The 26,245-nt window shown below is 35.5% G+C and overlaps 1 long non-coding RNA gene across 1 annotated transcript; it reads left to right on the top strand.

The window, feature by feature from the left end:
* The first annotated feature begins 10,795 nt into the window (after positions 1–10,795).
* Positions 10,796–13,995, top strand: LOC111098006. The gene is made up of 3 exons (XR_005366356.1): positions 10,796–10,996; positions 11,926–12,087; positions 13,803–13,995. It is a non-coding gene; the product is annotated as an uncharacterized LOC111098006 (long non-coding RNA).
* The last annotated feature ends 12,250 nt before the right edge of the window (positions 13,996–26,245 follow it).

Genomic DNA, 26,245 nt, shown 5'->3' with positions numbered 1-26,245 from the left:
AAATTTATTGTCTTATAATTCTGGAGGCTAGAGGTCCAACGCCTTGGAAGGGTTGGTTTCTTTTGCGGGCTGTAAGGGAGACTGTTATTCCATGCCTCTCTCGGAGCTTCTGGTGGCTTACTGGCAATCATTAACATTCCTCAACTTCTAAATGAACCATTCTCTGCCTTCATCCTCATATGGTGTTTTTCCTATATGCATGTCTGTCTCCAAATTTCCCCTTTTATAAAGACTGTAGTCATACTGGATTAGAGCCCACTGTAATGACCTCATCTTGATCACCTCTGTAAAGATACTATCTCCAAAAAAGGTCACATTCTGATATACTGGGGCTTAGGACTTCAACGTATATTTTTTTCAGAGACATAATTCAGCCCATAACACTTCCAAAGTGGCTATGGCACACAAAAAGATAAGGGCATTGCTCTAAAGCTGGGTGGGTCCAGAGGAACCTGATAATATTTCAGGTTTAGCCAGACTGATGAAATAGGGACTGTGCCCTAAAGTTTACCCAGCCTGGATAGAGTTTGTTTGCTGGTATCTCCTCATACAGGCACACTACTTGTATATTTTAAAATAGCTGACTTCCTAGTGAACCCTGGGGGAAAAGAGTGATACCACCAGAGAAGAGAAAGGGAAAAGACTATAAATTCCCGGGGCCCAGTGTCAGGAGGGGAAATCCCGTCTAATCTCCCCAGGTGGTGGCAGCTGAGTAAATTACCTAGCAAGCATCTGTAACGCATTATATTGCAATTATCCCCGAAGAGTTCTGAGGGCTTGTAAGCAGCTGAAGATAAAAGACAGCCCTGCCAGAGGAAGAGCTGCTTCCTTTGCAATTTTACAGTGTTTGAGGAAATACACCTCATAGGACAACCGTCCCTTTCAGTAAGCCTTAAAGTACAAATAATCCCCTAGTTATGCAAGGGTCTTGTGTCTGGATATACTGCCTACACATGCATAAGACATGCAAAGAAATTGCATGGGGAAAACTAATATAATGAATCTTAGGAAATAAATATGATATGTACTTCTGGAATGAAATCCACCAAGAATTTTCACAGTAAATATTATGATTGCCTACTTAAATCTTGACAGCAAAATATATAAAGAGCAAACATTTTTTTAGTAGTGATTAAGTGCCAGGAAGTGTACTGCAATTTTTTTTTATAAGAAATCATCTCATTTAATCTCCACAACAATTCTAAAAGGTAGGTACTATTATTAACCCCACTATACAGTTGGAGAGGATGAGAATCAGACAGTGTAAATAGGTAGGACACTCAGTGTTTTCACTGTTAGTTATGGATGGAACCAGGTATTTAATACCCATTTTTAAATTTTTGAATCCTTTCCAGTATACACAAATAAATACTGTAATTATTAAAATAAACTTTTCCAGTAATAGAAATCAATATCTTAATTTTTTCTGCAGACTCAGAAAACCTTTTATAAGTGTTGTTATTTATATTAAGGGCTCAAATGAACAAATACCACCATTTACTCAATGCAACACTGAAGGGAAGGGAAAAAAAAAGCTTTTATAGACCTAATTACCTCATGCATTTGCTACCCAGCAAGAAGTAGACACATAGGTATGTATCTACGTAAATAGAAAAGTTCGAGTTCTTCTTTGCCTGCCATTTTTATGAGTAATCACTTAGGAGAAATGAAGTACTATGTAATCTACCAACAGTGTACACTAGGGCTATAGCTTCCAGGCTGAAACAAAATGTTTCCCAAATCATGTGTACAAACCAGGTATTTACCCAGCTTCCTTCCTTTGCTTCCAGGGACATCATACTATAATTACAAGGTCAAACAAAAATTTATTGTTTCATGCATTTTCCCTCAGGATTTTGTCACTTCTGTAGTCCACATGGCACTGGGCTGGAGAGGATGGAGTAAAGGAGGCAGTGAGCTACTCGTAAATAATTAACAACCAGCTGTCTGGAGGGTGCAAGCTCGGATTTGTAGTAGTTGCCCATTTTTGTGGTGTCAGTATTCCACAGTGCCCAATTTTAATTGCCAACACAATGACAGTGTATGCAGAGCTTAGGAGATGTGGGCAGTAGAACACTATTATATTGTGTTTCTACCCTACAGATAAAATAGGCATAAACAGCCTCAAGATCATAGATGATATTAGAACATGGGAAAGTAATAAGGAAGTGATGAGGTTTGAGTATTTTTACCTTTGCTGTTAATGTAATTTATTTAATTGTAAGTTTGTACAACTTATTTTTTATAGTAACATTTGAGGTATAATTTACAGAGCATTAAATTCAGTGTACAATGCTTTTGGTATGTTTGCAACCACCATGACTGTCTCATTTTAAAATACTTCATCATCCCCAAAGAAATTCTGTATTTGTTAACAGTTACCCCCCTTCCTCACTACCCATTCTTTCCTCTCCTAGCCCCTGGCAACCAGTCATCTCCTGTTAGTTTCTATAGATTTGCCTATTTTAGAAAATCAGATAAATGCAGTCATTCAGCATAGGTTCCTATTATTGAACTGTAAAATGTGTTTTGTGTGTATGTGTGTTTGTAAATGTGTGTACATACATATATATTTCCAACAGATGTGCCTTATGGTTTCCCTTATTCTTGTCTTGCTGCACTGATTAAGAACTTTCCAGTTCACTGTTGAATAGAAATAGTGACAGTTGTAATCTTTGCCTTCTTTCTTTTTTCTTTTCTTTTCTTTTCTTTTCTTTTCTTTTCTTTTTCTTTTTTGGATTTATTTATTTATTTTAGAGAGAAAGAGTGTGTGCACGTGTAGAAGGGGGTAGCAGGGAAGATGGAGAGAAAGAATCTAAAGCAGACTCTCCATAGAGCATGGATTCCCGATGTGGGGCTTTATCTTGGGACCCTGAGATCATGACCGGAGCCCAAACCAAGAGCCACAGGCTCAACTGACCCAGTTACCGAGGTGCCCCAATCCTGCCTTATTTCTGATTTTAGAAGGAAAACATTGAATTTTACCATTAAATGTAAAGTTAGTTGTTAAGTTTTTGTTGTTAATCTGTTAATATTGGTACATTATATTGACTAATTTTCAAATGTTAAATCAACATTGCATTCTGTGATAAAAATCAGTCAAGGTATATTCCCTTATTTATATGTTGTTGAAATATATATGCTTAAAAGTATGTATAGAATTCTCCTGTCTGTCTATGAGAGGGTTGCTCTGAAGTTTTCTTATGTTTTTATCTGATCTGGGTATCAGAATGATGCTGGATTTATGGAGTATTTTCTTCTTTTTTATTTTCTTAATGAGTTTGTGAAGACTCAGTATTACCTCTTTATTAAATGTTTATAGAATTCATCACCTAACTCATCTGGTTTCTTTGGGGGAATAATCTCAACCTCAAATTTAATTTCCTTAATAAATATGTGTCTTTCTTGTTTATTCCCTCTTTTTTTAAAGATTAATTTATTTGAGACAGAGAGAGGGCACAAGCGGGAGGGGTAGAGGGAGAGGGAGAGAGAATCTCAAGCAGATTCTCTGTTGATCTCATGACCCTGAGATCATGGCCTGAGCCAAAACCAAGAGCCGGACACTTCAATGACTGCCCCAGGTGCCTCTATCTAGTTCTTCTTGAGTGAGCTTTAGTAGCTTGTTTTTTTGAAGAATATATCCAATTTATATAAGTTGTCAAATTTAGTAGCATAAGGACCTTTATCATGTCTCTTTATTATTAATATCTAGCATATTTAGTTGGTTCTTGCTTTTATCCAATCTGACAATTTTTACCTTTTCACTGGTGAACTTAGATTATTTCCATTAAGTATGATCATTGAAATGGTTGGTTTTCAGCCTCTTATGTTGCTCTATTTGTTCTGTCTGTCTTGGGTCTTTGTTTCCCTCGTCTGCTTTTCATGCCTGTTTTGGGGTTTCATATTTATTTCTGATTCCATTTTCTTCTCTTATTGACTTATTAACTATAACTCTTGTGCGTGCGTATATTTAAAGTTAAATATACTTTAAATGTCTTTGCTTTAAATTTTTTAGTCTATATAGTTAAGCTATCACATATATTCAAGTAAATTATACGTCTTTGGGTACTCTGTAAGAATATTATAACAATGCATATTCTCTTTCTACTTTCCCAGACTTTATACTGTTGTTACTTCCTTTCTACATGTTATAACCCCCACAGTACATTTTTATAATTTTTGCTTGAAATAGCAATTTTTGAAAGTTTTTTTTTTTAACATTTGTTTATTTCAGAAAGAGAGAGATAGAGAGCATATGGAAGGAGAGGGAGAAACAGGTTCCCAGCTGAGCAGGGAGCCTGATGCGGGCTTGATCCCAGGACCCTGGGATCACATGACCTGAGCTGAAGGCAGACGCTTAACCCACTGAGCCATCCAGGCACCCCTAACAGATATTTTAAAGCAAAGAAAAATACTTTGTTACACTCACTTCCTTAGCATATCTGTTGTCTTCTTTCCCTTATGTCAATCCAGATTTTCAGCTTGGTGTTATTGTTCCTTCTGTCTGATGGACTTTCTTTAATATTTATTGTAATGCAAGTCTGTGCATCATCAATATTAGCAGGGTCATTTTTTTGTCTGCAGACGTTTTTATTTCACTTTTACCTTTCAAATATATTATCCCTTGGGCAGCCTGGGTAGCTCAGTAGTTTAGCGCCACCTTCAGCCCAGGGCTTGATCCTGGAGACCTGGGATCGAGTCCCATGTCAGGCTCCCTGCATGCAGCCTGCTTCTCTCTCTGCCTATGTCTCTGCCATTCTCTCTCTCTGTCTCCCTCATGAATAAATAAATAAAATCTTTAAAAAAAATCCTCAAATATATTATCCCTGATTATAGAATCTTGTGCTGCCACTTTTTCTTTCCATCCTCTCCTAGTTGTTGCTCTATGATCTTCTGACTTGTATTATTTCTGATGGGCACTGACTGTCATTCTTCTCTTTGTTTCTATGTAAGTGGTGGGTTCTTTAGCTGCTTTTAAGATTTTCCCTTTAAGCAATTCGATGCTGTTCTGCACTGGTGTGGTTTTCTTCATGTATCTTGCACTTCTCTATTACGTTTCTTGGATCTGTTGTTTTGTAGTGTTTTTCAAATTTAAACATTTCAGCCATTGTTCCAAGTATTTTATTCTGTCTCACTTTTCTCCCTTTTTAAGGACTCTAATTATACAAGTGTTAGGTTTGTCTCAGAAGTCACTAACGTTACCATAATTTTTTCCAATCTTTTTTCTGTTTCATTTTTTATAGTCTTTAAATTCATAATCTGATTTTCTGCAGTGTCTAATGTGCTCATGATCACATGCAATATATTATATATTATTCATATATCTGAAAGTTGGATTTTTAATATTTTTAAATAATTTCTTATTTATATTATGATCTTTTATGATCTCAACATGAGCATGCTTCCTTGCTCTATGTTTTTGAACATACAGAATAGGTTTGTAATTGTTTTTAACATCCTTGTCTGCTAATTCTGTCACTTGTATAATTTCTGAGTCTGTTTCTATTGATTTGTTTTTATTCTTTTCTTCTTTGTATGCTCAGTTGTTTTTTATTGGCTATCAGGTATTTTAATTTTACCGTATTAGATTTTTTTTTTTTGTAGTTCCTTTAAAGTATTCTTGAACTGTATTTTGGGATGCAGTTAAGTTTCTGGGAAACAGTTTTATTCTTTCCAGACTTACTTTTAAGCTTTGTTAAGTGACTTTTATGCTAGGGCTAATTTTTTCTAGTAGTGCAACTATAACCTTCGGGGTGTTCTCTCTGATGTGTCAAGTATTACTAAGCACTTCTACTGTGACTTTTAGGACCATGAACTACTCCTGGCCTTGTGCGATCTCTAAGGCTTTCCACCTGCTCATTTCTGGTGAACTGTTTCCCCAGCCTCAGGTAATTTCTCATATTAATGCAGTTTTTAGTCCGCAATACAAAACTGCAGATAAAACCTGTTCAAATATCTGGAGCTTTCTTTGCAATTCTCTTGACTCTGGTACTCTGCTCTGAAAATTCTAGTTCATAGGGATTCCCCAAATTGTCAACTTTGTCTTCTCTATTGACAGACACCTTAGAGTTCTGTTGGGGTGGCCTGGCCCTTTGTATGGCTGGGATACTTTCTTCAGCCAGTCACCTGGAACGATGATAAGGATCACCCATTTCCCTTTTCTCAATGGTTTCTGACCTGTGCTTTCTGGGATTCAATGTCTGAAACCCACTGGTTGACGTATTTACTCTTATTTTTTAGTTGTTCATGTGAGAAGGTAAATCTGGCCTTTGTTCCTCCATCATAGCCAAAAGATATATGATCTTTTGACCAAAGTGACCCAAATTCAAACTGGTGATTATTACTGTTACATTTATAGTTATTCCCATCTAAAAATCCTTCATGGTTACTTATGAATCTTCTGGAACTTACTCTACAACTTACTGTCTTTAATTAGTGGGCAATCCATAAATTTGATCTTGGATAGAATACAGATGGCATAGTGCTTCTGAGTAGGCCACTTAAAACTTCTGACTCAGCTCCATATGTGAGAAGGACTTGAAAAGCCTAGAGAAGAAGACTGTAGAGCTGCTCTTTGTGGCCTACCGTGAGGGGTAAAGGTGGGCAGGATATGAGCCATTGAGAGTCCAGGATGTCTCTGATACTGAGCACAGCAGTGTTACCTGGTGCTTCTTGGGTGAGTGGACACATCTGTGAGAGATCAGCATGTTTCCTGTCCATGTTGCTTGAACACAGAGTTTGCTCTAGTGTCAGTGCTTTTGTCAGGTTTGTAAGTAGAATGAGGACAGAGTACTCTGTCTCCCCATCTGTGCACCCAGTGTTGTTGGTGTTAAAGAACAGAAAGAAGCCTAGATCAAATTAAAATGGGGGTAAATAGAGCTGGAGCATATAAATGATTTAAGAGTTAGAAATATATGTAGGCCTCATAGGATGTGTTAAAGTCATAGAGAAAAAAGAAGGCAACAATTTCTTTAGCTCTCTATATGGCCTTATATATTTTTTTAATCTCTACTTGTCTCTATAACTTCATTCTCTGCTTCCTCTGTGAGGTATCTTCCTGTGCTCTTGGACTTCATAGTTACTGAAATAGTACCCTCAGTCACTGGTCTGCAGGATCTTCCAGCTCAGCTCTGTAGACTTAATTGGCTTAATATTTCCAAGAGAAGAATTTGGACCAAACTTGACTAGTTGTCTACCTGATGTTACTATGGGCAGGGGTGGAGGTGAGACATTTGATACAGACACAGACACCCAGTAGCATGCATGAGAAAGAGAATAGAGAATGCTCTTCTAATAACATTTATCATATGAGTCATAGATCACATCCTCTCTCATTCCTCATTGCCCTTGAATCCCATGAAGGATCTTGTTCATTTTAAAGCAGATAGATTCTGTGGAAGTCCCAAATAGAAAGAAATACCATTCTATAAGAAACCCTCTGTCCCTCAGAGGTTTTCTCAGGGTCAGCTCCACCCCAGTGTCTGGTTCTGCAAGGGGAAAAAAATCACTTGTTGCAGATTTATCATACTTTGTGTCAGTGATAGGCTTGCCTATAAAGGAGTTTCACCCTCCAGCCCCCTAAAGTGAGCATGAGGACACAAACCTGAAGTTTTAAGGAATGTCAACGTGGTATTTCTTCTCACTTCATGTTGCCTATCATCTGAATATAGTAATGTCCCTCTCTCCCCATAAAACCAGGGAAACTATTATGCATATATTTTCTTTTTGTTCCATTAAAAAAGGCCCTAATACTTCCACCCAAATTCCATTTCAGTTTCAAAAACACAGTTACAGAAATCACAGGACCCACTTGACCCAACAGTGACCTAATAGTCACTATAAAATATGAAACAGATTCTAAATTATTCCACTGTTAGAGATTGTTCTTCCTAAACTACTGTCGATTCTATTTTAAAAAGTATGGAATGTTCACTTAAAAGTCATTAAATCTAAGTGAATTTGCCTACACTGATGACCTACTGCCCCTGAGGAAAACACACTGTGTGCTCATAATTACTGTCTTTGTGGTCCTTTTCAGTTGTGTGTGCTCTAAGAAAGTCTTAAAAAAGAGGTGATGTGACTATCTGTGCTTTGCAATTCAAGCTGTTTTGAGAGTGGAGGGAATTTCCCTAGAAGTGCCTCTTTCTCCCTTTCCTGACCCCTTTACCCTTGCATTCATTAAAGTCAAGTCCCTGGCTCAAGTTAAGGGAAGATTTTCGTTATTATCTTTGGCAAAGGAACTCTCTATTGTGGCTTTGATTTGAACTTCAGCTCTTTTGAGTGCAGGGGTCACATGAGAATTTGTTATGCTTCCTGGCAAATGTTTCAGAATAAACGAATCTGATGAAATTCTCATGAAGTATTTGTTTTTTTAGTGTTTCTCTAATACACAATAAATTGTAATTTATGAGCTGTAATTGAAGAAAATTCTGGAGGAAGTTGTGTATAAGATTAGGGGGATTATTAAATCAACTTTATTGTGTTTTCAAAACTTAAAAATGGTTTACAGCTATAATAAATTGCTTGAGAGTGCTATCAACCCATAAATTTTAATAATTTAATAAACATTCTGCAGTTAAGTTGGGCTCATGGCCAAATCCCAGGGCTGGTTTTGTGTCATGTATAGTAATATGTGTTTTAGTTTACCTGGCTGATAAAGGAATGAGCTGTTTCCATGCATGATACACAGTGATCGGCCATTAATTTTAATGAACTCAAACTCGGAACTCAATTTTAAAGTCAGAAGGGTGTATGAGGTTTCTCTGCTTCTCCATGTCTATTGAACCGGTCACTGTTGCTATTTAGTATCTTCAAAGTAAGAGGTTCATTTCATTTCCTCTAGCCTTTTCACCTTGAAAATTAGTTATAAAAGTAATCACTGACTTACCCATTAGCGAGCTGTTAACTGCACTGTTAAAATATTTTTAAAGTAATAAACTCAAAATACTTGTAATAATTTGCAGATAGTTTTCCCATTATACATTACTGATTAAAATAAATCAAATCCATATAAATTTAGTCAAGAGAATAAAGTTTGTGATACTTTTGGTATCTCTTGTGAAACTCCATATTCAAATTCTCAACAACTTCCTAAGAAGAGCAGGGTCTGTGTAGAGAGTCTGCATTGGCTTCAAACATGGGCCTTAATGAAATGTGCTTCTTATTGGAGCATTATTATAAAACATTGTTCAAATGTCTGTCTAGACATGCCTGTGCCTAGATCGAGACCAAATTAATTAGTGAATGTTTAATAAAATATCATTTTGTGGAATGCCCAGGTGGCTCAGTGGTTGGGTCTCTGCCTTTGGCTCAGGGTGTGATCCCGGGGTCCTGGGATCTAGTCCTACATCGGGCTCCCCGCAGGGAAACTGCTTTTCCCTCTGCCTGTGTCTCTGCCTTTCTTTCTGTGTCTTATGAATAAATAAATAAAAGCTTTAAAAAATATATATAATTTTGCTCATTTTCCCTCTGTTCTCAAATGAATAAACTTAGCTTAAAACTAAAGTGACTGCTTTAATTAGACTTTGTGTTCACTTGTTCGTCATTTGCTTTTTATGATAATCACAAAAAGTCACTAGCATACAAAAGGATACCTATGTAAGTTTAAACTATTGACTTTAGGCTCCACATTCTGTCTTTTTAAAAAGCAATTTCATGACCATGATAAAAATAAGTGTGATGAATATTAACAATACAGGAGTCTATGCCTCTGATTATTTAGTTCTCACTTTCTCTTCTTACTGATTTGATTGAAAAAAATATCATACTTGATGGTTTCTACCACCAAAAGAATGTCATTTGGTAACTAGATGTGTGTATGTATTTATTCATCCACGCAAAACAGGCACATGCTAATATATGCACTTGCCATGCCTACGTTTTCACTTAATGAAGAGCTTAATAAAAATCAGCATTCATAGCCTCTGCGTAGTCAGATAAATTAGTTAATGCACAATAAGAAGCTCTTATGTATAATGCAAAAGATTAGTCTTATCATTTGCATAATGTGCTACAAACGGCCCACTGTTTGAAGCAGTAGAAGCTCCCCCATTAAATTCGAGTTGAAAGCTGAATGACGTCAATAAAGTAATTATGCTTCATTTGGCATATCTCATTCATTCTCTGGAGTTCAAGACCCTCCCTGAGCTCTGTTGACAGCACTGCTGAAAGGCATTGGTAATGGTTCAAGAGCAGACCGGTGGGACTCTGGAAAGAAGCCTGGTGTGCTGAGTCTACATTATGTACTTGTTCCCCAGCAGAAATTTGCGTTACACTCTGGCCTGTGCACATATTTATGTATAAATCTGTGCAATTAAGAACTTGTTAGTTTATACTGAGAGTAAAAAAATTTTCAGGCCACCGGAATACCTGTACTAGTGACTTCCATATTTACCAGAATTCCCAAAGGAAAGAAGAGATTACCAATGAAGACATTTCTACCTTATTTATGGACACATTTACAAACACCTTATTTCTGCCAGCAGCATTTACTGTCACAGTGTTGCTTCTCTCCTATCCCCTATCTTCAAACATTATTTTCATGTCTGTGAGAAATTAAAAGGCATTCCTTGAAAATCTAGTTTTAAATAAACACACACAACATACACACACGCTTCAGTAGTATGAAATTGAGACCCCCAAAAAGTTATACAATTTACCTAAGATTCAGTTCTGCTGGGTTTAACATACAAGTTTCTTGACTCTTATTCTTATGACTAGTGTTTTCCTGTTTTGTGTAAATATTAAAAAAAGTTTCTCTTCACATTTGTTTACTGTTTCAAGGATGGGGAGACAAATCATTTTATATTTGTCATGGTCAGCTGGCAAATATTTTTGTAAAGCTTCATGTTAAAACCGTAAAAATGGTGGCTATGGATTTGCCTCTGAAAGATGATGCATTTGCACGCTCAGAAATCTCACCCTGACTTGTTCAAAGGCAGACTGAGCTAATCTTTTTTTCACTATCCCCTGCAACAACGGCATTTGGACAAACATGGTAATGTATGACTTTCTTCTGAAAATGGCATTTTATTGAAATCCTTGCTTTCTGATTAATTAAATCTTATTTAGTGACTATAGAAAAACAATTTTGTTTGCCACAAAATGTATTTGTTTTGAAAACATGTATCCTACATGATAGTTTTCATTAATATTCCATAATAATAATTTAAGAAACTGTCAGTTGACTTCCTAGTACATGGACAATCTCCTCATTTTCTACAGGTAACCTTACTTATTTTGTGCTTATTGACTTCATAAGCATAGTTCTGTCTTGGCATGTGTGCAGCTTAGTGCTAAGAGCAGGCTAAAATGCTGTCATAAGATCTATATTTTTGCTGTTGTTTGTGAAGGAATAAGAAGTTAAAACCCAGAGATATTGTTAAGACAGGGATGAACACATTTACATTCAGAAGTCTACAAAATAGAGATTTTGATATTTTTAGCCAAAGAAAGCCAGTAGAGAAAGAAAAAAGTCTTAAAATTTCTTCTACTATAATTAGGATAAACTGAAGAAACAGGTGGAGATTATTGCATTTCAGTTTGATAATTTTATTCATTTACATAAATAATTTCATTTATTGAGGTAAGTTTAAATCAGATCACTCGTTTTTCACCGTTAGCTAAATGATAATCCAAATAATAGACAAATAGATTACTTCAAAATATTTATAAACACTAATCTGAATAGTATCAAATAGCCCTAGAATCAAATCTTTCCTACTTAATACCAATATCACTCTGTGAAAAGTGAGATGTTATTAAACAGAAATATATCTTCAAATGACCTATCTGAATTCATTTTTTGAGTGGCAACACAACAGTAACTGTGGCTACTTCGATATAGATTTTGACTAATTATCTTCCTGACTTTGACTAATTATCTTCCTGGCCCCTAGTAGTGTGTGTATGTGTTTGTGTTGGCAGGTGCTATTTTCCATGAGCCTCTTCCCTAGAATACGTTCAGATGAGATGGATTGCTAAAATCCAACGAGATAAATAATTGTTGTAATACCAGCAGTGCAACCACAATCCCACTCACAAACTGAGCTCCTTGGTCCAGATCATCTCTATGTAAAGAAGCAAGAGGTAAAAGTTCCATTCACCAAATGCAGAGAGTACAGCTTGAAACAGCTCAGTTTCAGTGGTCATTTGCCAAATTTAGATAGTATAAACAGATTAGTACAGATGCCTTGAATAAAATTGTTCCCAAAGTTTGATAGGTAATGTTCATAATGCAAATTGATTTCAGCTATGGGTATACTTTTTTACCGTATCTTTGTTGCAGTAGAGGATTTTTATTAGGCATTAGTAAATGGTCTTTGTGACTACTGCTATGACAGTCAGTGTTATATCTTAATTAGTAGTATTATTTCTAGTTCAACTAAAATAGCTAAAGGGTCCTCCTGGGACCTATTCTGGGATATGATTTTGTTTAATCTTATTATTAATGATAATAAATTTTTACTTTGTTGGAGTATCATCTGTATGCCAATGATTCCATTATTTAAACAAATAATTATTCCACATTACAGTTTCTTTTAGAACATGACAATAACAAATCATAGTTATGGCTTATTCAAAGTAAATTACGTCTAAAACACTAATAAAATTAATTGCAAGATGTTTGATTGGAAACCAGAGCTGGTTAAAACAGGAGCTCTCTCTTACGGTCTTTGATAATGCATTACTCTCTGGAATAAAGCTACCAGCATAAAATATCTCAGTGCTTGTTAGCAAACAAAGAGTAATTGAAACTTGGTTGCTAGGAGACATTATTTCTCATTGTTGACAATCCTGATTTTCTTTGATTACTGGCACTATTGTTGTTCATTACACAAACTGGATGTTTTTATATAACACTGAAGAAACATATTCTGGAACCCAATTGTTGTGTGAATACCACCATGTGCTACCATAGAAATGTTTATTCACAGGTTCGGCAGGTTAACTATCTCTGGTAAGCATTTGTTCAGAAGGCTTAATACATATTTTTTGATTTCTTGTAAAATGTAAATTTTCCTGGGAAGTAAATTCTAAGTTTTTATAGGACAAAGACTTTGTATAGTCAATGAAATTAAGGTTTTACTAAACACAAAAAAATAAACTTATCTGTGTTAATTTCACTCCTTTATTGTAATAACTACTTTTTAATATTCCAGATGCTTTCATTTGCATAAGGGAAAACAATATTTAAAATACAAGAAAATATTTATTTTGAATGAGCTAAGGATTTAAGTATCCTGGTTAGAAAGCAAGAAGTTTTAGAATGACTAGCAAAATGGCACTTTGCTATATAGTTTTCTCCAGTAAAGGATGTTTAGGTTTCTTCATTTACAGGGCAAGAGTTAGTATCACTTTAGCAAAGCTTCAACAGGTAGACAGTTTTGCAAGAAAGATCTCCAAAATTTTTACTCCAAATGGAATTCCAATTGAAATAATTTTTATGCATTCTGACCTTAGGTGTCCTCAATGCTGCCTGACAGTCAAATCTGCCTGCTGGTCCTCACAGCTGTGATAACCACTCTTTCCCACTCTTATGTCATTTTTGCTTTTCTTACTTTTCACATTCCTGCTTTACAGAATAGATGAAGAGACAAAAACTCTATAAAGCTTTCTTTCTTGTCACATTTCACTATCTTTTGTCTTTACTCCTCATTTTCTTCTCTCTTATTGCAGAATAATGACATGTTTTCAGTGTGAAACTCCCTCTTCCGCTTCTCTTCTCTTCCTTTGGAAACCTTGGCTTTCAACTTCCAGCGCCTTCCCTTCTCTTACCAATAATTGTTTTTTCTTTGCCTCAGAAATACAGAAGGAAACTTGTGTCTCAAGAAGAAATTGAATTTATCCAACGTGGAGGTCCGGAATAATCACTGACAGTGTGGCTGCTGTTTGTCATCAGACAAAAGAATAGTCTTTATAATAAAGAACTTCCAAAATGGCACATGAGAAATTATACAGTAAACAACTTGAATAAATACTCTGTTAAAAAAAAAAGAAAAATATATAGAAAATTTAGATGGACACTTGTATCTCCTAATATATGTATCTTGGTGTTTCTTCACAAGCTTACCTAATTGTTTATATACTTAAAGTATACATCTAAAAAAATACATTTTTTAAAAAATACATTTAAAAAAAATTAAGGTGCATTAAGGCTAGGCTTACAGTTCTATATTTTTGTTTCTTTGTTTTTTGCTTATCAGACTTTTTTAAAGCTGTTTTATGTTTACAGATAGTTTCATTTTCTAACACTGTGCAATTTGATTTCCTCAAATACTTTAACTGAAATTGCTGTCATATGTACAAGTAGCCTCTAAGTCTCCAAATCAAGGTTTTTTGTTTTCTTTTGTTTTGTTTTTTTGTCTTTTATTAATTCTCTTTCTTTTGACTTCACATTACTGCTGGTGACCTTTCTTTCCTTTAGATCTTCTCCGCCCCCTCCCCTCACACACTTCCTTTAAAATCACTATTCTGGATATCTGCCCAGCTCTTAATGATTTCTCATATGTCTTCTTCTTAAGCTTCTTTTTCTGTTCTTATGTCCTAAAGTTATCATTCCTGTCATCAAAGTTTGTCTTGGCTCGCTCTCTTCCTACATTTTCTCCAATAAATATCTCATCCTATCCAAAAACTTCTGCTGTCATCTCTATACAGACCTCTGGGTAAAATTACAAATAAAATCCCAACTTTCTCCAAAATTCAATCCTGTATATTCACCTGCTGCCTAGTCAATATTCATTTGGATCTTTCAGTGGCTTCTTAAACTTGACAAATAACTATGGGTCTGACTGTCACTTTTCTATGAAAATTTCCTTCTTCTCTGTTACTTCAGTTTTGTCCTGTTTTCTTTGCCATCTTGCTTCAGCTTTCCATTGACTCTCTCCTCTAGATTGCTGGAGTCTCCTAATTCATCTCTGTTGGTCACTGAATACATTTATCAGTTTTGTATTTGAAAGAAAAGTCTAATCATAGTACTTAAGTGATTAAAATGATTAGAAGTTTTCCCAAAGGCAACACACTGGTCCCTTCTAGACTTACCATTTTTTTCTCTGTTACTTCCACAGGATTTTGTACCTGTCATGAGTCTATTATTAATATTGAATTATATTGTATCCTTTTAAAAGTTGTGTTTTCCCATTCATAATTGGATATAAATTATTTGAAAGCAGAGTTTATATTTGATTTACCATTATATCATCCATAATATATTGGTCACATTTAATATAAATAAATAAATATGTTTTAGTTAAAAATATAAGTAAAGATTATTTTTCAGTGTAAGAAAATGTGATGAGTTACTATGTGGTTTTAAATAATGCGTCCTTTTATTGTATTTTCTTCCCTTTTCTTTTGGTGATGAGGACTTCTTTATACTGATGGAGACAAGGACAATTTTGAAAAGTGATTCTAAATTTTTGTAAAGAAAAATGTTATTGACTTATACTGGCTTATACTAATTGCATGACTATATAGTACAGAAGAAAGGAAGGGAAAAGTATAATGTTGTAAGGTTCTTAGATAGCATCTGAATTAGTAAAATATTCTTAAAAAGCATACTGTGATAAGTTAAAGATGCACACTGTAAACTTTTGAACAATGACTTACTAATAAAACCTAAAGATATTGCTATGAGGACGATTCTATACAGAAAATAGAAAAGTAAGAAAAACGTAAGTCTTCTAAAATGAAACAGGAAAGGAAGAATAAAAGGGCCAAAGAACTAATAGGGAAAATATTTTTAATAAATAGCAAAATGGTTGACTTAAACATAAGTAAATCAATAATTACATTAAAAGTTGTTAATAATCAGACTGGATATTAAAGCTATACCTAACTATATAAAGTCCAGAAATTCACTACAATATGGTCAATTAATTTTTAAGATACTCACTTAGGCCATTCAAATGAAGAAGTATGATTTTTTTTTCTCTTACAAATTGTGCTGAGAATTTGGTTTCCATCTGGAAAAAAATGAAACTCGAATAGATTTTAGACCTAATCTCAAAAGTCAAATCTGTAAACATTCTAGAGAAAAATCCTACAACAAAATCTTTGTGTCATTGCAGAAGATATAAAAGCACAAATCATAAAGGAAAAAAAGGAGAAATCTGACCACCATATTAAATACTTCTATTCATCAAAGGATACCATTAAAGTCATATGCAGACAAAGCCATAGAATGGAAGAATATATTCTTAGAACATATATCTAAGTATTTGCACCCAGAAAATATTTTTGAAAGCTATTGCAATGATCAGAAGAAGACAAATAGTCTAATTTAAAAGTAGGCAAAGGATTTGAGCTGATAATTCACAACGGAATACATAAAGATGGCCAATAAGCACTGAGAAAGATGTTTAACATTATTAGTCATCTAGAAAATCAAAATTAAAATAAAAGTGAAACATTATTATAAATCCACAAGAATGTCTAAAATAAAGATCGATAGTATGAAATATTTGAGACATTGCATATCAACTGGACCTGTCATACCTTCCTGGTGGTATAAACATTTTGTGTAATTGGCAGTTATTTTTTAAAAAGACATAACTGTATGATCTGACATTTCCACTCCTAGGTCTTTACCCAAGAGAAACGTTCACAGTAATTTTATTTATAATATCAAAAAAAAAAAAATAAGAAGGGTCTATCCAAAAAGAAGATCTAACAGTTGTAAATATTTATGCTCCCAACTTGAGAGCAGCCAAATATATAAATCAATTAATAACAAACTTAAAAAAAACCCACATTGATAATAATACAATAATAGGGGACTTTAACACCCCACTTACGACAATGGACAGTTCACCTAAGCAGGAAATCAGGAAGGAAATATTGGCTTTGAATTACACACTAGACCAGATGGACTTAACAGATATATTCAGAGCATTTCATCCCAAAGCGGCAGAATGCACAGTCTTTTCTAGTGCACATGGAATATTCTCCAGAAAAGATCACCTACTGGGTCACAAATCAAGCTTCAACCAGTACATAAAGATTGAGAACATACCATGCTTATTTTCAGACCACAAGACTATGAAACTTTAGGTCAAGCACAAGATAAAATTTGGAAATACCACAAATACAAAGAAGTTAAAGAACATCCTGTTTAAGAATGAATTAGTTAACCAGGAAATTAAAGAAGAAATTTTAAAAATTGTATAGAAACAGGGGCATCTGGCTGGCTCAGTCAGTTAAATGTCTGACTCTTGATATCACCTCAGTCATGATTTCAGGGTTATAAGATGGAGCCCCACACTGGGCCCTGTGCTGGGTCTAGAGGCTGCTTGTGATTCTTTCTTTCCCTCTCCCTCTGCTACCCAGCTTTCTCCCTCCCTAAAAATAAAAAACAAACCCCCAAAAAAACAAAAGCAAGAAAGTAAATGAAAGCGAAAACATGATAGTTTAAAACCTTTGGAATGCAACAAAGGCAGTCTTAAAAGGCAAGTATATAGCAACACAGGGCTTCCTTAAGAAGCAAGAAAAGTCTCAAATTCATAACCTAACCTTACACCTAAAGTAGTTGGGGAAAGAACAGAAATAAAAAAGCTAAAACCAGCAGAAGAGGGAAAATAATAAAGATTAGAGCAGAAATAAATGATATAGAATTTTTTTTTTTTAAGTCCAGTAGAGCAGATCGATGAAACTAGAACCTGGTTCTTTGAAAGAATTAACAAGGGGCACCTGGGTGGCTCAGTGGTTGATCAGGTCATGATCCTGGTGTCCTGGGACCGAGTCCCACATCACACTCCCTCTAGGGAGCCTGCTTGTCCCTCTGCCTATGTCTCTGCCTCCTTTTCTGTGTCTCTCATGAATAAATAAATAAATAAAATTTTAGAAAAGAAAAAATTAACAAAATTGATAAATCCCTAGTCAGACTTATCAAAAAGAGAAAGGACCCAAATAAATAAAATCATAAGTGAAAGAGGAGATCACAACCAACACTGCAGAGATACAAACAATTGTAAGAGAATATTATGAGCGATTATATGCCAACAATTTGGGCAGTTTGGAAGAAATGGATAAATTCCTAGAAACATATAAACTACCAAAACTTAAATGGGAAGAAATAGAAAATTTGAACAGACCCATAACCAGCAAAGAAATTGAATCAGCAATTAAAAATCTCCTTAACAAATAAGAATCCAGGACTGGATGGTCTCCCAGGGGATTCCATCAGACTTTTATAGAAGAGTTAATACTTATCCTTCTGAAACTGTTCCAAAAAATAGAAATGGAATGAAAACTTCCAAACTCATTCTATGAGGCTAGCATTACCTTGCTTCCAAAACTAGACAAAGACCCCACTAAAAAGGAGAATTACATATCAATATCCCTGATAAACATGGATGCAGAAATTCTTAACAAGATACTAGCAAATCAAATCCAATAGTACATTAAAAGAATTATTTACCACGATCAAGTAGGATTTATTCTTGGGCTACAGGAATGGTTCAATATCTGCCAGTCAATCAGCATGATATACTACATTAATAAAAGAAAGGATAAGAACTATATGATCCTCTCAATAGAGGAAGAAAAAGGATTTGACAAAAATCTAACATTCTGTCTTGATAAAAACCCTTAAGAAAGTAGGGATAGAAGGAACATATCTCAACATCACAAAGGCCATATATGAAAGACCTATAGGTAATATTACCTTAATGGGGAAGAACTGAGAGCTTTTCCCCTAAGGTCAGGAACACAACAGGGTGTCCACTCTTATCACTGTTGTTCAACATAGTCCTAGCCTCAGTGATCAAACAACAAAGAGAAATAAAAGACATCCATATTGGCAAGAGAGAAAAGTAAACTTTCACTCTTCACAGATAACATGATACTCTATGTAGAAAACCCAAAAGACTCCACCAAGAAATTGCTAGAACTGATGCATGCATTCAGCAAAGTTGCAGGATATAACATCAACATGCAGAGATCTGTTGCATTTCTATATACCAATAATGAAGCAGCAGAAGGAGAAATCGGGGAATCAGTCCCATTTACAATTGTGCCCCAAACCATAAGATATCTAGGAATAAACCTAACCAAAGATGTAAAAGATCTGTATGCTGAAAACCATAGAATGCTTATGAAAAATTTGAAGAAGATGCAAAGAAATAGAAAAACATTCCATGCTCATGGATTACAAGAATAAGTATTTTTAAAATGTCTATACTACCCAAAGCAATCTCCACAGCCAATGCAATCCCTATCAAAATGACACCAGCATTTTCAACAGAGCTACATCAAACAATTCTAAAATTTGTATGGAACCATAAAGGACCCCAAATAGTCCACGTAATGTTGAAAAAAGAAAAGCAAAGTGGGAGGCATCACAATCCCAGACCTAAAGCTGTATTACAAAACTGTAGTAATCAAGACAGTATGGTACTGACAAAATGGAACAGAATGGAGAACCCAGAAATGGAGTCTCAACTCTATGGTCAACTAATCTTCGACAAAACAGGAAAGGATACCCAATGGAAAAAAGACAGTGTATTCAAAAAACAGTGTTGGGAAAACTGGACAGCAACATGCAGAAGAATGAAACTGGACCACTTTCTGACACCATACACAAAAATATGTTAAAAATGGGTGAAAGACCTATGTGAAACAGGAAAATATCAGTATCCTAGAGGAGAACACAGGCAGCAACCTCTTTGACCTCGGCCGCAGGGACTTCTTGCTAGACACATCTCCTGAGGCAAGAGAAACAAAGGCAAAAATGAACTATTGTGGGCTTCATCAAGATATAAAGCTTCTGCACAGCAAAGGAAACAACAAAACTAAAAGGCAACCAATGGAATGGGAGAAGATATTTGCAAGTGATGTATTAGATAAAGGGCTAGTATCCAAGATCTATAAAGAACTCATCAAACTTAACACCCAAAAAATAAATAAACTAGTTAATAAATGGGCAGAAGACATGAACAAACATTTCTTCAAAGAAGACATACAAATGGCTAACAGACATATGTGAAATGCTCAATATTACTCATCATCAGGGAAATACAAATCAAAACCTCAATGAGATACCACTTCATGCCTGTCAGAATGGTTAATATTAACTCAGGAAAAAAAGATGTTGGCAATGATGTGGATAAAGGCAAACACATGCACTTTTGGTGGGATTGCAAAGTGGTGCAGCTACTCTGTAAAATGGTGTGGAAGTTCCACAAAAAGTTAAAAATAGAACTACCATATGATCCAGCAATTGCACTAGTAGGTATTTATCCAAAGGATACAAAAATGCTGGCCTGAAGGAGCACACACACCTCAATGTTTATAGCAGCACTATCAACAATAGCCAAATTATGAAAAGAGCTCAAATGTCCATCAACTGATGAATGGATAAAGAAGTGGTGTGTGTGTGCGTATGTGTGTGTGTGTGTGTGTGTGTGTGTGTGTGTGTATACTATATATGGTATATATAGAAGAAATGAGCTATCAGGCTATATATATATATATATATATATATATATATATATATATATATACTATTTGCACTGATGTGTGTGGAACTAGAGGCTATTATGCTAAGTACAATAAGCCAGTCAGAGAAAGGCAAATACCATACGATTTCAGTCATGTGGAATTCAAGAAACAGAACAGATAAACATAGGAGAAGGGAGGGAAATATAAAATAAAAACAGAGAGGGAGGGAAACCTTATAAGAGACTCCTAACTATAGAGAACAGACTCAGGGTTGCTAGAGGGGAGGTTGGTGGGGGGGAAGGGCTAAATGGGTGATGGGCATTAAGGAGGGCACTTAATGAAGAATATATACCATATGATCCATTTAAACGAAATTTTAGAATTGACAAAATGAAACTGCAGTGACAGAAAGCAGATCAGTGGCTTCCTAGGAGCTGGTGCTGGGGGTGTAGGTGGGGAAGAATTAGCTGGGACTAAAGGAAACTTTTAGGAGTGAGAAAAATGTTCTGTTTCTAGATTGTGGTGGTGATTGTATGGGCATCACAGCTCATCAAACTATATACTATAAATGGTGGAATAATGTTTTATGCAAAATATATCTCAATAAAATTAAGAAAGGATTAACATAAAGATCTGTGAATTGGTTTTTGCTCCTTTCCTCATTGTCTTATTAGTTTTCATAAAGTTTGTAATGAGTCACTCACTGTTAAAAGAGAAAAGAATGATTCTGGGAAACATCCTGTAGATGGTACCTATGGAACCTGTGCAAAGCTACCATGTGCCTAGGATGAATTTATGAATGGCCTTTTAATATAACAAATCATTGAGAACCACAGACTAGCACATGGGTTCAATCTGATAGATATGGTCTTTTGCTGAAGATTCCATTCAGTGAATATTTTGGCAAGCACAAACATGGTATCTACATTTACAATTAGTAAATTTTTTAATAATTCTTGTTTACCTAATATCTCCAAATATACTGAGATAAGATAACACACACAATAAGTGAAAATAAATATATTTAGCTTATAGAAAGTTATTTGGAAAGTAGAAGAAATTTGAACCAAGAAATCATAAATTTAAAAAAAATAGACAATTTTTTTACAGCAATTTAAAATTAACAAGAAAATTGAGTGGAAGATACAGATTCCCAAATATTCCCAACCCCCACAGTACATAGCCTACCCCATTATCAACATCCTCCACCAAAGTGGTATATTGTTTTTTTTTTTTAATTTTTTTAAAATTTATTTATGATAGTTACAGAGAGAGAGAGAGGCAGAGACACAGGCAGAGAGAGGGAGAAGCAGGCTCCATGCACCGGGAGCCCAATGTGGGATTCGATCCCGGGTCTCCGGGATCACGCCCTGGGCCAAAGGCAGGCGCCAAACCGCTGCACCACCCAGGGATCCTGGTATATTGTTATAGTCAATAAACCTACGTTGACAAGTCATTATCACCTAGAGTCCATAGGTTTCATGAAGGGTCACTCATGGTTTTGTACTTTCTGTGTGTTTGGACAGACTTACAATGACATGTATCCACTATTATAACCTCATATGAAAGAGTTTCACTGCCCTAAAAATCTTCTGTGCTCTACTTATTCACTCTTCCTTTGCCATCCCATCCTCTAGCCCCTTACTACTGCCCACCTTTTTACTGTCACTATGATTTTGCCTTTTCCGGAATATTATATATTTGGAACTGCCAGCTATGTAGCATTTTCAAACTGGCTTCTTTTATTTAGTAATATGCATTTAATTTTTCTCCATGTCTTTCCATGGTCTGATAGCTCATTTCTTCTATTTAAAAAACATTCCATTGTCTGAATAAACCACAATGTATTAATCCATTCACCTACTGAAGGATATCTTGTTTGCTGTTAAGTTTTGGCAATTATGACCAAAGCTGCTATAAATATAAGTGCACAGGCTTTTGTATAGACCTGTTTTCAACCTCTTTAGATAAATACCAAGGATCATGATTGCTGAATTGCATGTAAGAGTATATTTAACTTATAAGAAACCACCAAACTGTCTTCCAAGGTGGCTGTACCAGTTTGCATCCCCAGCACCAGTGAGAGTTCCTGTTCCATCCTCTCCAGCATTTGGTGTTGCCAGTGTTCCACATTTGGACCTTTCTAATAGGTGTATAGTGATATCTCATTGTTTTAATTTGCATTTCTCTACTAACATATGACATGGAGAGCGTCTTTTTTTTAAGCATCTTTTCATATGCTTATTTGCCATCTGTATATCTTCCTTGATGAGGTGTCTGTTAAAGGTCTTTGACCCATTCTTTAATTGGGTTGTTCATTTACTTACTGTTGAGTTTTAAGAGTTATTTGTGCATTTTAGATAACTACCCTTTATCAAAAGTGTCTCTTGAAAATATTTTCTCCTAGTCTGTCATTTGTCTTTTCAGTTTCTTGACAGTGTCATTCACAGAGATGAATTTTTCATTTTAATAGAGGCCATTTTATCATGTATTTCTTCCATTGGTAATGCCTTTGTTGTTTTATAGAAAAAGTCACTCCTAAATCCAAGGTTTTCTAGATTTTCTCCTATGTTATCACTTAGGAATTTTATGGTTCTGTATTGTACATTTCAATCTATAATCCACTTTGACTTCATCTTGTGAAGTGTGTAAGGTCTGTATCTAGATTCATTTCTTTTGCATGTGGATGTCCAGTTGTTCCAGCACCATTTGTTGAAAAGACTACCTTTGCTGATTGTATTGCTTTAAACTATTTTTAAAAAATAAATGATGTTACTTTTTTTTCTTTCTTCACTCTGCCAGTCACTATTGCAAAAAATTTTATGAGCTAGTGCTTTTACTCCTCAGTGAATAAATGCCTCCAGTGTGAGGTCAAGGATGACTAGTTCCCCAGTTGTCAATATTCGGGCAGACCATTGATCTTCTCATTTTATTTAACCTTAGTAGCCATTTCCTTTTCCTCAGCCCCAACACTACTTAGAGAAACTAAATGTGTCCACTGTCATCAATGCTTAGGGTAAGTGTAATATGACATGAATCAAAGACCCTTCAGGCCAAAGTAGAGACTGATAATTTATTACTGAAGAACAAAGGCTTTTCTGATTTTTTTTTTTTTTTAGTTCAGGCAGATCACTATGAATTAACTAAGCACAAGGGCAGCAGGTTCTCTCATTAAGTTTACAGTCACTGGCTGCAGATAGGAAAGTACTTTTAAAAGAGCATGCAGCTGTGTGGATGCCTGTAATGGCAGAAGCCATGTACTCCTGCTTATGATGCAGCAAGGGTAGGTGGGCAGCCCTCCCTCACAGTGCTTCTGGCAGCTCTGGCCCCTGGGGCCCAGGTGAGTGATTGCCGAGCAGAGCGTGCAGCCGGATGTTCTCTGAAATGATGGATGAAACCCCAAGGCTCCCTGACTTTCCCCAGTTGTCTGGGAGATCACAGTGCTCTTTGGGGCCATTTCCCATGACACAGCCTTCCTTGCTCTATTTCTCCTATCCTCCTGTCCCATTTCTAGAAACTGAATTTAAACGTGGGCATCATTTCTCTAAGCCAGTTTTGGTAATATATGTCAAATCTAATGATAATAACCTTCACAGAGGAATGATGGTTTGTCATAGTGCAGTTCATTCAGTGTGCAGAGTTTCTCTACAAAGAACCCATCATTTTAGTCTATAGGAACAGAAAGAGTCTCTTTTCATTGTTCTGAAATCTCTCTTTGATATCCACCTTCCCAGGTTTTTATCCATTTCTTCTCAACTATATCTTTTGTCACATCAATAGGATGTTGAAATAATTTCTAAGCACTTGGACAATCTGCAGTGAAGTTGTGGTTGAGGAGTCTTGCCTTGCCTTGCCTTGTCACTAGATTTCTTTCTCTTATTTATTTGCTTATTTACTTATTGAATTTTCACATCAGTCCACAGTGGGCATGTGGCAGCTTACTTTACACAGCATTCAATAAATATTTTAAAAATAAGTGATAGTTTAAAAAAACTGAGAAACCTGAAACTTTATAATCAAAATTATTACATATGGATGGATGGGCATATGATATTGCTTTACTTAAAACTTATATTTGCCCAAATCATATTGGATTAAGAATCTTGATGAATCTGTGGCAGAACAAATGATCTATCAAGGGAATATAGTCAATAATATTATAATAAAGTTGTATGATGATAAACTATACCTATTGTGGTGAGCGTTGTGGAATGCATATGATTGTCAGATCACTATGTGGTATACTTGAAACTCCTATAACATTTTATGTCAACAATACTTAAAGTAAAAATAAATAAAAGTAAGCTTTGCACTTTCTCCTTTTGTGCCCAGTAGGTTATCTTAATCAGAGAATCAACTGAAAACTTTTATTGTGATATTCTAAGTGGTTGGTGATGCGATGCTGCTGAGGTAGCAAATGCAGTCACTGTATAAGCTACTGATCTATTCAGGTTAGATTTTGCCTCTGATGCTTGCTAACCACCCCATCAATCTAAAATGGAAGGAAAGAATGTTAAGTCTAAAAAGGAGCTCAGGGTCCAACTTATCTGACAATGGCTTTGTCATTGGTCATAGGAAAGAAGCTGAGTTGGATAAATCTGGCCCTTCTGTCAGCACTAGTGAGGAAGGAAGAAAAGAAAACATGGCAAAAATTGTCATGACTGATGCTCTCATATATTCAGGAGACCAGGCTTCATTATTTGTTAATTTTATTTCTAAAGCATGGTAATTATAGCCTCCCTCCTGCCCCTGCTACATACATAAATGACTTTTTTAAATATATAAATATTCATTGAAATAGCATTTTCTTGAATAGAAATTTATTTCTAATAAAGAAGAACATACTCCCAGACTTTACAAAAAAATTCCTCAAACCATTAAAAACACTGTCCTATATATGAGTGTGATATAGCTTTATGGTCTATTTGCAGATAGGTTTAACTTCCATATGAACATCCACTTATGTGAGCATATTAAACTGGCCCATAAAATATGGTGTGTGTGTGTGTGTGTGTGTGTGTGTGACATTCTATGCAATGAATATAAAAGGTATGAGAATGTGTGTCAAAGGCCACTTAGTGGATAACTATATAATCAGTGTGAATAACATTTAGTAAAGCACTATTTGCTTTATTACTAGCCTAACATAGCCTGTGGGAAGAGTAGAGTGTCAAAAAAGAAATATGAGCTTGTGAAATTTGTGTGCTTGTCTTCAGGATAGCCATATGTCTGTAATGGGCATGCAAGTGCAATTCAGTTTACAATACATATAGAGAAGTAATATCTCAAGAGGCTTCAAATTACTAGTAGACAAACAAGACTGATGCCACCCCCTTCTTCTAATGGAGTACTTAAATGTAACAGTAACTTAAATGTCTGACCATTTATTTTGTGACACATACACTGGAATAGAGATGTGGCCGAATTGACTATAAATCATTCTAAATCATGCCAAAGGCAAGTGCTTTTATTTCCTATGGTGCTCTAGCAGATGTCTCTGTTGCCCCATGTCACGTTACATCCCCTCTTGAGCCTCTCATTTCAGCCAAAGCTACTGTGGACTCTTCGTGCCCTGACAGAGTCAGGGCAAACATTCCCACCAAACATTCACCATCTGTCCTTGTGATTTCTGACCTAGGGACTTCTCTGTAGTTCTCTGAGTGTGCATGCACAGCCCTGAGGTGTAAGAGAGTTAGTACCTCACGACAACCCTCAATCAACAGAGAGGTCAGCTGAGGACAAATTCTCTAGCTCCCTGAACTTGAGGCTAGCAATTCTGGGAAACATTTGGTTCACTTCCAGGGAAGCA

The sequence above is a fragment of the Canis lupus genome, chromosome 11 (genome assembly GCF_011100685.1).
Source record: "Canis lupus familiaris isolate Mischka breed German Shepherd chromosome 11, alternate assembly UU_Cfam_GSD_1.0, whole genome shotgun sequence".
NCBI lineage: Eukaryota > Metazoa > Chordata > Mammalia > Carnivora > Canidae > Canis > Canis lupus.
The sequence above is the reverse complement of the archived record's forward strand: the minus strand, read 5'-3'. Positions and strand labels throughout refer to the sequence as shown.